This window comes from Lepeophtheirus salmonis, chromosome 8, assembly GCF_016086655.4.
Source record: "Lepeophtheirus salmonis chromosome 8, UVic_Lsal_1.4, whole genome shotgun sequence".
Lineage (NCBI taxonomy): Eukaryota > Metazoa > Arthropoda > Copepoda > Siphonostomatoida > Caligidae > Lepeophtheirus > Lepeophtheirus salmonis.
In genome coordinates, this window is record NC_052138.2 from 32594410 (window position 1) to 32606866 (window position 12457).

Below are 12457 nucleotides of genomic sequence, written 5' to 3' on the forward strand. Positions count from 1 at the left end.
CATAGTAATATTAAATACTATTGAAAACATAAAAACATGCCGGGGCGTAGGATACAATTTAGCTAGAGGGAATCCTGCAATTTACCAACAAAAAAAAATTATACTACTTAATATGATTTTCCCACTAACAAACAAACAAAGATATTACGACGCAAGTTCCAACGGCCATGATCAAAGTCGTATAAAATATGTCCTCGAAAACGGGAGCGACTTTTTGTAGTTACAACCAATGTTTCAACCAGGGTAAATGGAATGCTCTTCTTGATCAAGTAAGTTGACGCTAAGACGTAGTTAGATAATGCTAGTAGTAGGAGATGTTGTGTTTTAAATTTAACTTAATATTAAAAATCATCTGCATAAAAAAGTTAACATTTGGTAAATTTATTATTAACCAATTGCAAGAATTTTAATATTATTATTAGAAACTTATCTAATATAATGTGATAATTTATGTCCTTTTCGGCCAATTTCTTTGTTTTTTGCACATTTAGTTCCTTAATTCTAATGCAAGTTCTTAATCGAGCATATTTTATAATGGCATCCTGAGTGAAATTTGGAGCTGACACTTGAATAATAGATATTAATGAATCAATAACTTGACGTTGGTTTGAAATGTTTGGTCCATGATAACCCTCGATTTGTTTTATTTGAATAAAATATGAACTTTCTGGCTTATTCAACCCTCCTCTTGATAAGGCTGATATCCAAAGTATTAAATCTGCATTGAAAGAAGGATGATCTCATGCCTTGCATCCATATTAAGGGTATTTAGCTTCAAACTTTTTAGCCGTGTATCCTGCTATGTTACCAAGTCCTTGAATACCACAGTCCAAGGCAGAAAATGAATAATTTGTTGATACTTTTTGTTCCGAATTAGGAGGTAAGGGCTAATTCAGCTCCTAATATCCTTCTTTTTTTTCTCAAAATATCTATAAGTTTATAGTGAATCCCAGGGGCACCTTTAAATTTTGAAATTAATTTTCTCAAAGTTGATAAAGTTTCTGAAGATAATTTATATGTATTTCCTCCAGCCATTGATCTCAAAATCAGAGAACTTTGAATAACTTCTTCAGTCCAGTTTTTTGGCTTTGCATTCACATTTTCTTCCATAAACAAATTGACATAGCTCGAAGAAAATTGCTGCTGTAACTTATATTTTAAGGCTTGTGATTCCTGTCTCTTTGATACCTTCTGGTACAAATTTTTCTTTCGAAGAAATTTTTTTTTTTATTTTTTCTTTCAAAAAATTCCAAAAATCAAGCCTTCCAAAAAATATAATCCTGGGGAACCCCTGGCTAGGGAGTATTTTAGTCTCAAGATACCTACCTGAGTGAGCCTTAACGACACACGACAGATGCTACATGCAGAACGCCTATGAAATTTAACTAATTTGACTACATTGGTATTTTCTTAGATCTAAAATGTGTATATGTCTGTGATACACATCAGGGAGCACAATAAACAATTCATACTCTATACACACTCAATGCTATATTCAAAACGACGCGATATTTAATTAAAATGACTAAATTGTTATTTCTTAGATAAAAAATATGTATATACATTAGATTTTTTTTTGTTTTCATCCACAGATACAAACACACATCAACATTATTTTTTCCTTGCTAAATATCTCTAAGTTGAATGAATATTACTTTTTATACACTTTTTTACGACAATGAACAATATTATTTGCAAAAGAACAGATGTGTCAGTCAATTCTGACAAATTGGATCTACTCACTTAATCACTTGAATCTGAATATGCGAGAACGAGTAAGAAAAATAAGCATTAAAAAAAAATTAAATATATTCGAAATTTTTGTCCAAAATTTTTTTTATTTGAAATTTAATCTATAAATTTTTTAGCAAAAAATTTATTTTTGTGAAGAGATCTGGATTTTTGAAAAAATTTTCCAAGAAATTTAAGGTCACAAAATTCTGGTGGAGGAAGATGTACTAAATCAATTATATTGAGGAGTTAATTTTCATTATATAAGATTGTGCATGGCACATTTGTTAAATTATACAACATTAGCCCATATATCTCATTTTCTTTTAGAAGACATGGTGACATAACTACTTTTTTTTAATTAGAAGAATAACAAGGTGATATATTTACAAATTTTGAGACTCGTAAATACCTTTTTTATTTAAAATATATCACCCATTTAAATCACATGGTTATTATGTATTTATGAATAATATAACTGATGGCATTTGAACTTTATAATGTTCATATATAAATAATTCATTTAATATTATGAACTATGAATATATTCAAGTATCTCACGGTAGTTCAATAGCTTGCAAAGACATCTTTTACAAGAGAACTTGAACGCTAAAAACAAATGTGTGTATTTTATTACAAATTCATCTTTAAATCATCAAATATAGCACTTTGAGGACCTATAAAGGCGTTTGAGCAAAGAAATATCGCAATTTGAAGCTTTTTTCAACGTTTCAACCTATCTATAAAACTACTAAATCCCCTTTTTAGTTCAAATTCTTTTGAAATTTCAACGATCTTTGTTAATACTCAAATTGTATATCACGGTAACCCAACCTAACGTCCTCATTCCTTTGATAGAACATCCTTTTAAATGGAAGGAAGGCAGAGTTTATGTTATTATAAATACTCAAAAGTGAAAATTTACTTTATTGTGTAAAATGGTGTAGAAGTTTCCAACATTGCATAGAATGTGTAGTGAGCTTGCACATTTCTGCATTTGTTCAAGAGACTATTATTATTTACTACAAAATTTTCCACGAAATAATATTTTATATAAACTAAGACGTGCCCGAATTATATATTTTATTTCGAATTAATGTTTTAAATAACTCCAGAAGTTAGTCAAACTTGTCAATATACAACATAATCATTACAAATATGTTTTTGCTTCAACCATAATGAAGATAAATACTAAGACTAACTCGCTAATCCTCTTCCTAATTCCCTTTTTAATTAGTATTTAATACACGCTCTCCCTTTTTCCGTTAGTACAATAATTCCTTTTTGGATTTTTAATTTTTTTGGTGCATTTTCGAATCGACAACCCATACATTAAAACACATTGAGAAACTTATTGTAATTATAACAGGAGGATTCAATAAAAGGGCCTTGGGATTTTTGAAAATTTACAAATTATGATATGTGAGCAAAAAAATGACATTTGTTTTCGTTATAGTTATTGGGCCCTTCGCTTCCAAAAACGGTGAGTGGAGCCACATAATACTATTTAATATGTGATTTTTGCACAAAAGTATAAAATTACATCCGATATACAAGTTGTATAATATTGACCATCAATCACACTTTCCATTTTTTTATTACCCTCACCATACCGGGTGCGGCGAAAAAATCTTTACACTTTCAATCTAGAACTTTATCTAGATGTATATAACCTATATAATGTCTTGGCTACCCTAGTCATCGATGTAGCCCCCCTCGGCAGCAATGATGGCTTCCAGGTGGTCACGGAAGGTCTTGCGCTCATAACGGATGTAGTCCTCAGACATGGCATCCCAGTGCTGGTTGACGGTGTCCTTGAGGTTGTTGATATTTGGGTGACGGAGAGTGCAGGCCTTGGACTCAACATTCACCCAAAAAGTGAAGTTCAATGGGTTGGCATCTGGTGAGTAGGGGGCCACATTTGATTTGGGCAGAGAGGAAAGTTGTGCATAACCACTTCTGGGCTCTTTTGGACGTCAGTGCATGGGCACCATCCTACTGGAACACCCCGTTGATGTCCGGGGAGTCGGTCTAGACACATGGTAACAACTTCTCCTCGATTGGTTTTTTACCAGCCTTCAAAAATACAGGAATCGAAATTAGTTGGTCACGTTTACATGGCATTTTCTCAGCTTAGACACTTAGGAAGATTTAGTTTTTTTTATTATTATTATTTGACTGGAACAATTTTACCGCATTCACAAAAACCTTGATTTATGTAGCAAACACAAAGTGTAATGATTTTTTCGGTGCACCCGGTAAGGAGGCTGAACAATTTTTATTGTAAATCAACTGTAACTTGTACACAACCATATATGGGAGATTCAAATAATATGAATCTCCGATATATTTAAACAAAAAGAACCCCAAAATGAACGCAGTAATCCTCACAACTGAAATAATGTTTTTGGGAGGAGAGTTGTTATGACGTTTCATTATATTACATTTATTATTCTGCAACAAATCCTCAATTCTACTCCGAGTCCAACAAGGAACTTATACTTATAAATCCGCAACAAATCCTCAGAATTACTCTTTGACTCTTACAGACTACTGACTACTTTAAACTTATTGTTCTCTCTTTAAGAACAGAAAAATAATGATGGCAGCTTTGGCAAATAAAAAATCATCTTCAGGTTACAATTAAAAAAAGAGGAGGATCTTAAAATTTAATTTTTTTAAGCCTTGCATATTAAGGGAAGCGCATCTGGCTTGATTTAGAAGTACTTAAATCTAACAAGTGTCAATATTGAATATATTATGTTCTAATAATAAAATTAAAATCAATATTTTGATACTTTTTTGTGGCAAAATATTAGTGATGTCCTACGAGCTGAATTTTGCTGCATAAGTATTTTCAAGCTTTACAAAAATCCCCTCCTCAAGGAACTACAAGCTATACTCCTTACTCACGCCACCTCTTTTTTACAAACTCGTTAGTAGAAAAAATCATATCTTTTAAAGATTATTTGAAGTCATTCAAAAATTAAATTATTGTTGCGACGATTAATTTAACAATTGATTTAATAATTTATCTACCAAAGATCAATTTAAAAATTACATTTGACCTTTACTTTTTTTTTGTGTGTAATTTTACATTTTTATAAAAAAATTGTCGAACGGCCTTCTTTTATATATTTTATGTATATTTAATCAAAGTATTTTGTTGTTCAGAAAGACATTTTTTTTAGAGAAGGTTAATTCTTTATGACTTTTGTAAATAAATTGTGGGCATATTTAATCCTAAATGTAAGCATTATTCATTATATGGGAAGTTGTTCTAATAAATCTAGTATACGAGGGTGGTCTAAAAAGTTTCCGACGTAACAAAGATACAAGACATTTTTTCTGCATTTTTATTTTATTTTTCAACATGGGTCTCCTTGTAATTCTACAAACCTCTCATAACTTTTCTGTAACCCGTCCAAATAGTATTCTGCGAATTCTCTACAAATTAAATATTAACGTGACAATTTTTGTTTTGCCCTCAATTTCACCGACATGGATTGACTTAGACAAGTCAAATTTTAACCCAACAACCCTTTATAAGTCTACTATTGTTTGAATCTATTTAAAGGTTGCACTTTCAAAAACAAATATTTAATGACTGCTGGATACTCGATTTTGTTCATTTTAACAAAAAACATTCACAGCAAATCACTCAAACGACTATTATATGTATAACAACTCCGCGTCAAAATTGGCCTTCACGTTGAGGTGGAAATGTCAAATTACCCCCGGATCGGATTGAGTTTCTTCTCCTGATCATGGCGTTACCTTGTTAACCACGAACAGGATCAACTATTTTATCCACTCTCAATCTCGATTGTCAAAAGTAATTTGTCTATATTTTTTTAATAGCAACTGTTCATTAATATTATAATTACATACATTGAATTGATCATTTTATCTAAATAAGAATCAATAAAATAGTATGAAATGACACAAATTCTAAACAAAGGCCCTTGATTGATATAAATTATCCAAATTTAATGCAATACCTTTTTGAGTTCATAATACGTAGAGTCAGCTATTTTAAATCATACAAAAGTGAAAATTATGAAAATACATTACAACAGCTTAAAGGAATATTCTCCATAACTTAGTATATTTCGAAAAGCGAGTCGTCAAAAAGATAGAGTGAGGATGTAAAAAAAAAAAAAAAAAAAAAAATGGCGTCCTCTTAGTTGACCAAACATTCAAAATGTATTAGTATCAAATAGGTATGTTAACAACATAGAGGGCGCTTCAATTATTTTTATGTTCTTCACTGTATTTTATATTTGATTATATTTGTGTTTATGGAACTCTTCAGATTTCATTTATAGAATTATAGGATCGGACAAAGTTACTAATGAATAGCTTTGCTTTAAATTTAATTCCCGTGCAGTCCTCAGAAATAAATAAGAATTAACATAACACTACATACAAAATACACAAATCAGGGATGTTTGCAGGATAATATATGTATTATTATTTTTATTTAATTTTTAGGGAGAGGGGAGTTTCAGTTATTGGAATTTTTTGGAAAAAAAATAGAAAAACTAAAGTTATTTGAAATTTTTTCAAAAATCCATAGCTATTTACTAAAAAATTTCAAAGTCAAATTTTTTCGGAAAACAAGATTCAGAAATAATTTTTTTGGAAAAAAATTTCAAAAATTAAATTTCTAATAGTAAATTTTTCGGAAAAAAAAATCAAAATCATTGATATTAACAAAAAATTAAATTTTTTGTAAAAAACGGTTCAAAAATCCACAGTTATTTATAAAAAATTTCAAAAATGAAATTTCAAATATTAAATTTTTTGGAAACAAAATCCCAAAATCTATTGTTATTCACGAAAAATTAAAATTTTTTGGAATTTTTTTCTTTAATCTATAGCTATTTCCAAAAGATAAAATTTTAATGAAAAAAATTTCAAATATTACATTTTTTGCGAAACAAATTTCAAAATTAAAAAATCCATTGCTTTTACAAAAAATTGAATTTTTTTGAAACAAATTTCAAAAATAAAATTTTAAATATTACATTTTTTCGAAAAATTCAAAAATTCACATCTATTCACAAAAAATTACATAAAACAATTTTTTTGGGAATTTTTTTAAACAAATATATAGCTTTTCACAAAAAAACTAATTTATGTATAAATGTAACTAGAAAACACGTCACTTGTGACGATATATGATTTTTATATAAAATCGTAGGTATTGTTACTTTTAAGTTTAATATTAAAATATAACTTATATATGAATTATATTTTAGTGTACTGGGAGTTGGGACATATTTCTCTTCTCAGATTACTAAGGAAGGATACAATGTACGTCTATGGGTACTATTTATCGACTCGAGCAACATATTTCCCCCAGCAGTATACACTTAAAATACTTAGTATAACAAAAGAGAAAGAGAGAGAGCTGGGGAGCGACAGAGAGGTTATAAAAAGATGTGTTTTACTTAGTGATTATGTAATTCTAACTAAGTTTATTACGTGACGTCAAATCCTCAAATGAAAACAGTTGTACAAAATATTAAAATGTATTATTGAATGTACTTAATATATATTATGTACCAAGTACTACTGGAATATTTGTTAAGTCAAGTATTAGATAAGAGTAAAATAAGTACACAAGATCGTGTTTGGGGGGTTGATATTTTTTTGAAAAAAAATCCAAAAATTTCAAATATAAATTTTTTTGAATATTTTTTCAAAAATCCACAACTATTTAAAAAAAAAAAAAAATTTCGGAAATAAATTTTATAAATACATAAATCCGCTGTGGATATCAAAAAATTTCAAAGATTCGCAGCTATTAACAAAAAGTTATTTTTTTGTGAAAAAAATTAAAAAATCCACAATAGTTAAAAAAAAAAAAAAAATCAAATAGTAAACGTTTTGGAAAAAAATTTCGAAAATCCATATCAATTCTCAAAAAAAATCATTAATTCATATCTTTTCACAAAGAAATTATATTTGATGGAAAAAAAATTCAAAAATCAAGGGCTATCCTTAAAAAAAATCAAAATTCCACAACTGTTTAAAAAAATATATTTTTTAGGAAAAAAGTTTCAAATATAAAAAATTATTATAAAAAATTAAATTTCATAAATACATAGATATCTATTCAAAAAAAAAAAATCCTCAATCTACGGTTATTTACAAAATAATTAAATTTTTTGGAAAACAATTCAAATATCCATTGTTACTTTCCAAAAAATATCAAAAATCTACCGCTATGAACAAAAACTTCTATTTTCGTGAAAGAAGTTCTAAAATTTACATCTGCTTACAAAAATTTCAAATATTAAATTTTTTGGGAATAAATTTCGGAAATCCATTTTTAATCGCAAACAAACTCATTAACTTACAGCTATTCACAAAAAATTATATTTTATTGAAAAAAAATTCAAAAGTCCGCAGCCATTTACAAAAAATTATATTCTTGGTAAAAAAAACTTTAAAAATACACTTCTTTTTACAACAAATTAAATTTTCTACTAAAAAGTAAAATTATTTAATTGGGGAGGGGGGAGAAAAAAACCTATTAATTACAATTTTTTAGAAAAAAAATTGAAAAATTGAATTTTTTGAAAAAAAAAATGAAACAAAAATTTTTGTAAAATAATTTCAAAAATCTATAGCTATACACATATAATTAAATGGATTTTTTTTTTTTTAAACCATTAATTAATCTCTAAAATTAAATTACACTGTTTCTCTTGGTTTTTCTTATGGATCTCTTATGTATATCATAATTCACATACATATTCAGTATATGTTGAGATTTGAATAAAATATGAACGCTGGTATGTTAAAATTAATTTTGTTTGTTTTTATTAGTGAGCGCTCTAACGACTAAAGAAATCATCAATCATCCAACGCATCAGTTTATTTTCTCAAACTCTTATTATTATTCGTTAATTATCTTATTGTTGAATAATTGTTGGTAACTATTCAAAGCTCAAGTTTGAGCTTATTCTAATTCAAACGGTCAACGTTCAGAACACTCACGAAGAGAGCGCAGTAACAAAAATCGAAAGCCGATCCCGAAAAACAGTTTATTTGTATGTGAAAGAGCCATGTTCAAACTTATATAAATATCAACAAATATGCCCTAATGAAGAAAAATACGTTCACGAATAGGATCGTGATATTAACTTGAATGTCAAGTGTTGTCTGTTGGTATTATACCTCCAGGTGTGCATTATAGCTTTATTCATTTTGTCTTTCTATTTTTGATATACATACATACATACATATGAGCGTACCTCATTCTCCGCTCGATTGCAAACCCAGAGTATCTATATTTATAAAGCAAAGTTTGTTTGTCTATCTAATGGCCTAATTTTTGATTTTGTGTTTAGTAACTTAGAACTGCGTGATTACTTGACATGGATCATACTTGGGTTCCCTTGGTCATTCTTTTGGAGATGACTAAGTGAATTAATAAAAAAGATGATCCATCTATTATGAAACTTTGATTTTTCTCTTGCAACTGTCATTCATCAAAATACATATGTATGTATATCAGAAATAGAAATACAAAATGTATAATGATGCTATAGTATACACCGGTAGATATGATACCAACAGACAACACTATGGGCTCCTCGATTTGGTTGATATTAATCAATGTTTCATTGCGACTGTCAATAATTTTCAGCTGTTTCCAAAAGAGTTTTGACCAGCTACCGTGTGATTGGTGCTGCTGTAAATTGAACTGTTGCTAATCTGTGTCTTAAGATAAAAACGAAAAAGTTTTTTTGTGGAGAAAAAAAAAAGTTATGGGAGTCTATCTTCTTCTACAAAAAAAATATATATTCGTGGTTTTGCCAAGTTATGTTCTTATTGTTAAAACAAGAATGTCTGCAGCATTATATGTGGAGGGGGGAGATTTTTTTCCCCATTAAAAAAAATCCAAAAAAGAAATGTTTTGAAAAAAAAAAATTCAGAAAATCTTTGTCTTGGTCCATAATCTTTCTTTACTTGAAGTTGATCTATTATTACAATACACTGTACTACACGTTACCATTATGAAAAATATATTGCAATTAATAAGTATTGGCTAATTATGATAAATAATTATATTGAGCCGACAATGTAGTACATAAATTATCTGCAATATCTTTAAAATAGACCTTATGACAGCTGACAATTTTAAGCTAATTAGCAAAGGGAAGGATAAAACATATTCTTTTTCTACTGGGTCTACACCCTTTCCCTTGAGACTTATTGGTAGATCAAGTAATTAGTCATTAGCGATTTTGTAAAAATATTTTAACTGTTAAATCTGGTTCCAATTACTTAATTAGGACAAACTTTACAAATAATTTTTTTTTGCATAATATCAGATTTGATGCCACCAATTGTAGCTCTTTAAAATTGAAAAAATTGTTTTTGCATATTAGAAATTGAAGAAAATAACTTTTTTTATTAATTTTTCGAACCAATTTATCTCAAGAGCAAAATTGCAATTAGGTTAATTTTATAATATATTATATAATATAATAATATATATATATTTTTTCGACGACAAGCGCACGTGCCCCACTACTCCAACTCATGATAGCGACTGACTGTAATTCCAAGAAAACCTTTAGAATCTCACCAGTGCCGTATGTCAGGAAGATTTTTCGGTCCGCTTTACAAGGGTGAACGGTTGATTTTCAGTGGTGAACGTGGGATATTTAAACAGGGCAAATGCTACAGCATAGATTAAATCTTGCAAGAATATCGTCCAATGGACTGTCTGACCATTATTTTCTTCAGGCAAACATTGGGAAAAATAAAATGAAAAGGAAAAACTCTAGACGGAAAGTCAATGCCGACCTATTCATAAAGGAAGGAGTATAATGGAGTATAAAATGCACGGTGCAAGAATGAGAGAAAATTTTTGAACTATACAATTAAGTCAAACAATTTAAACCTTCTTAAATATTTTTAAAATAATAACGGATGAAGATAATGAACGGGATTATAATATACCATGAAACGGTTACATCGACAGAAAATAAATTATGTTCACAAGTCTTGATGTTCTTAACTCGCATGTATACGTGGTGATGTGTTTGAAAAAAATGAAGAAAAAAATGCATGTGTTCTTTATCATGAATAGAAGAATAAGTTTTTCCTCTCTTTCCTTGACACAAAGGTGTCAATCAAACTGTCCATGTCTTCATGGAGCACCTTGTCCACCATCACCCTGTCCATGTTCAAGAGGGTGAGGGAGGAGAGCCTCTCCTGGTCCATGGTGGTCCTCATGTGGTTCTTGAGCCTTCTGAGACAGGAGAATGACCGCTCCGCCTCATAGCTGCTGATGGGCATTGAGGCCAGGATAACGATCACCTTGTATAGCTCTGGCATCAGGCGGAACACTCCCGAGCTTATTAACTCTGCAGCAATTTGTGACGAAACCATGTCTTCTGTGTCAATATCTGCCTAGAGAAACATAAATTTTAAACATATAATGCAAAATGAAACATTATAATATTAACCTTGAATTGCTGGAAGATTGCATGGTCTGACTGGAGCTGCTCGAGTTCAAGTCTGTATTGCTTGGCGACACGCTCAATGACACAGGTCTCCACTTCACTGTCATTGACGATTGCAATGAGATCCATTGTGATGTTTGTATCGTCGGTGGCAAATCTGCTCTCAAGCTCTAATACAATCTTATTGATTGCAACATCGAAATGTGAAGGTAAGGTGTGCTAAAAATACATGGATTATTATTTTTATACATTTTTTTATTTTTTCCCATGCAATCAAAACATTGCGTCCATGACGGTCGGACGAGACGATTTCCATTACTTTATCCACATTTTCGATAATTGGCTTCCCCGACCATAATGTATATTTAACATCAAAATTAGCAGAACCGAATTAACGAATCCTGGCTTGTGTTTTCGCGTTTACTAAAAAAAAACACTCTACAATATGGCGTATTTTCTATCTTGGTTTCCATCTTTGACGCGCACTCCAACAATACTGATTCAAACAATCCCACAACTGTCTAATATGTTTTTTATATATATATAATATATCATATTTCCATCACTATCTAGTGCAAACCTATTACACTTATACAACGCAAGATACACATTACTTACTAAAACCACCCTTTATAAAAATAATTTTTTTTTACTACACTATTTATATGTTCTTTAATTAAGAACGGTCAAGGATTTCCAGACCGAAAACCAACACTAATACGTGCATACGCTGGTAAAATGAACATTCATGCGAAACAGATTTTACAAATATGTCTTAAAAGGTTTGGAGTTGCTTCAAACGTCAATCCGTTGATGTGAGTTCTTTCTTTGTTTTATGACTAATCAGAACACAGATGTACTCTAACAAACTAAAAATATTTATATGCACTGCATTCGTCAATCCTTCAAGACTAGGAATAAGAACATGTGTGTTTTTAACGACAATTTCATTTGGTGTCCTTTCAACTGTTAACTGGTTTATCATTTCGAACTTATTCATCCTAACGATATTAGTATATAATATGACTTCATAATACACATAATGTTTGTTTTTTTAAACATTGATCGACTGTTCGATTGGGACTAAATAAGGGGAAAAGAGGCTCACGCTCTGACCTTTATTTTATCTCTTAACATTTTTTCAAATTGAGTTTTGTATCTTAATTTGTTCTAAAGTTATTATTAAATCGATTATAATTATTTTTCTCTATGCATATTTTTTCAAAGAATACTCA

At 29.6% G+C, this 12457-nt stretch overlaps 1 long non-coding RNA gene across 1 annotated transcript; it reads right to left on the reverse strand.

Annotated features, from left to right (window-relative positions):
- Positions 1–10691: 10691 nt before the first annotated feature.
- Positions 10692–11720, reverse strand: LOC139906142 (uncharacterized). Its single transcript, XR_011781467.1, has 2 exons — positions 11226–11720; positions 10692–11169 (listed from the first exon to the last, which is right to left on the reverse strand). It is a non-coding gene; the product is annotated as an uncharacterized lncRNA (long non-coding RNA).
- Positions 11721–12457: the final 737 nt, after the last annotated feature.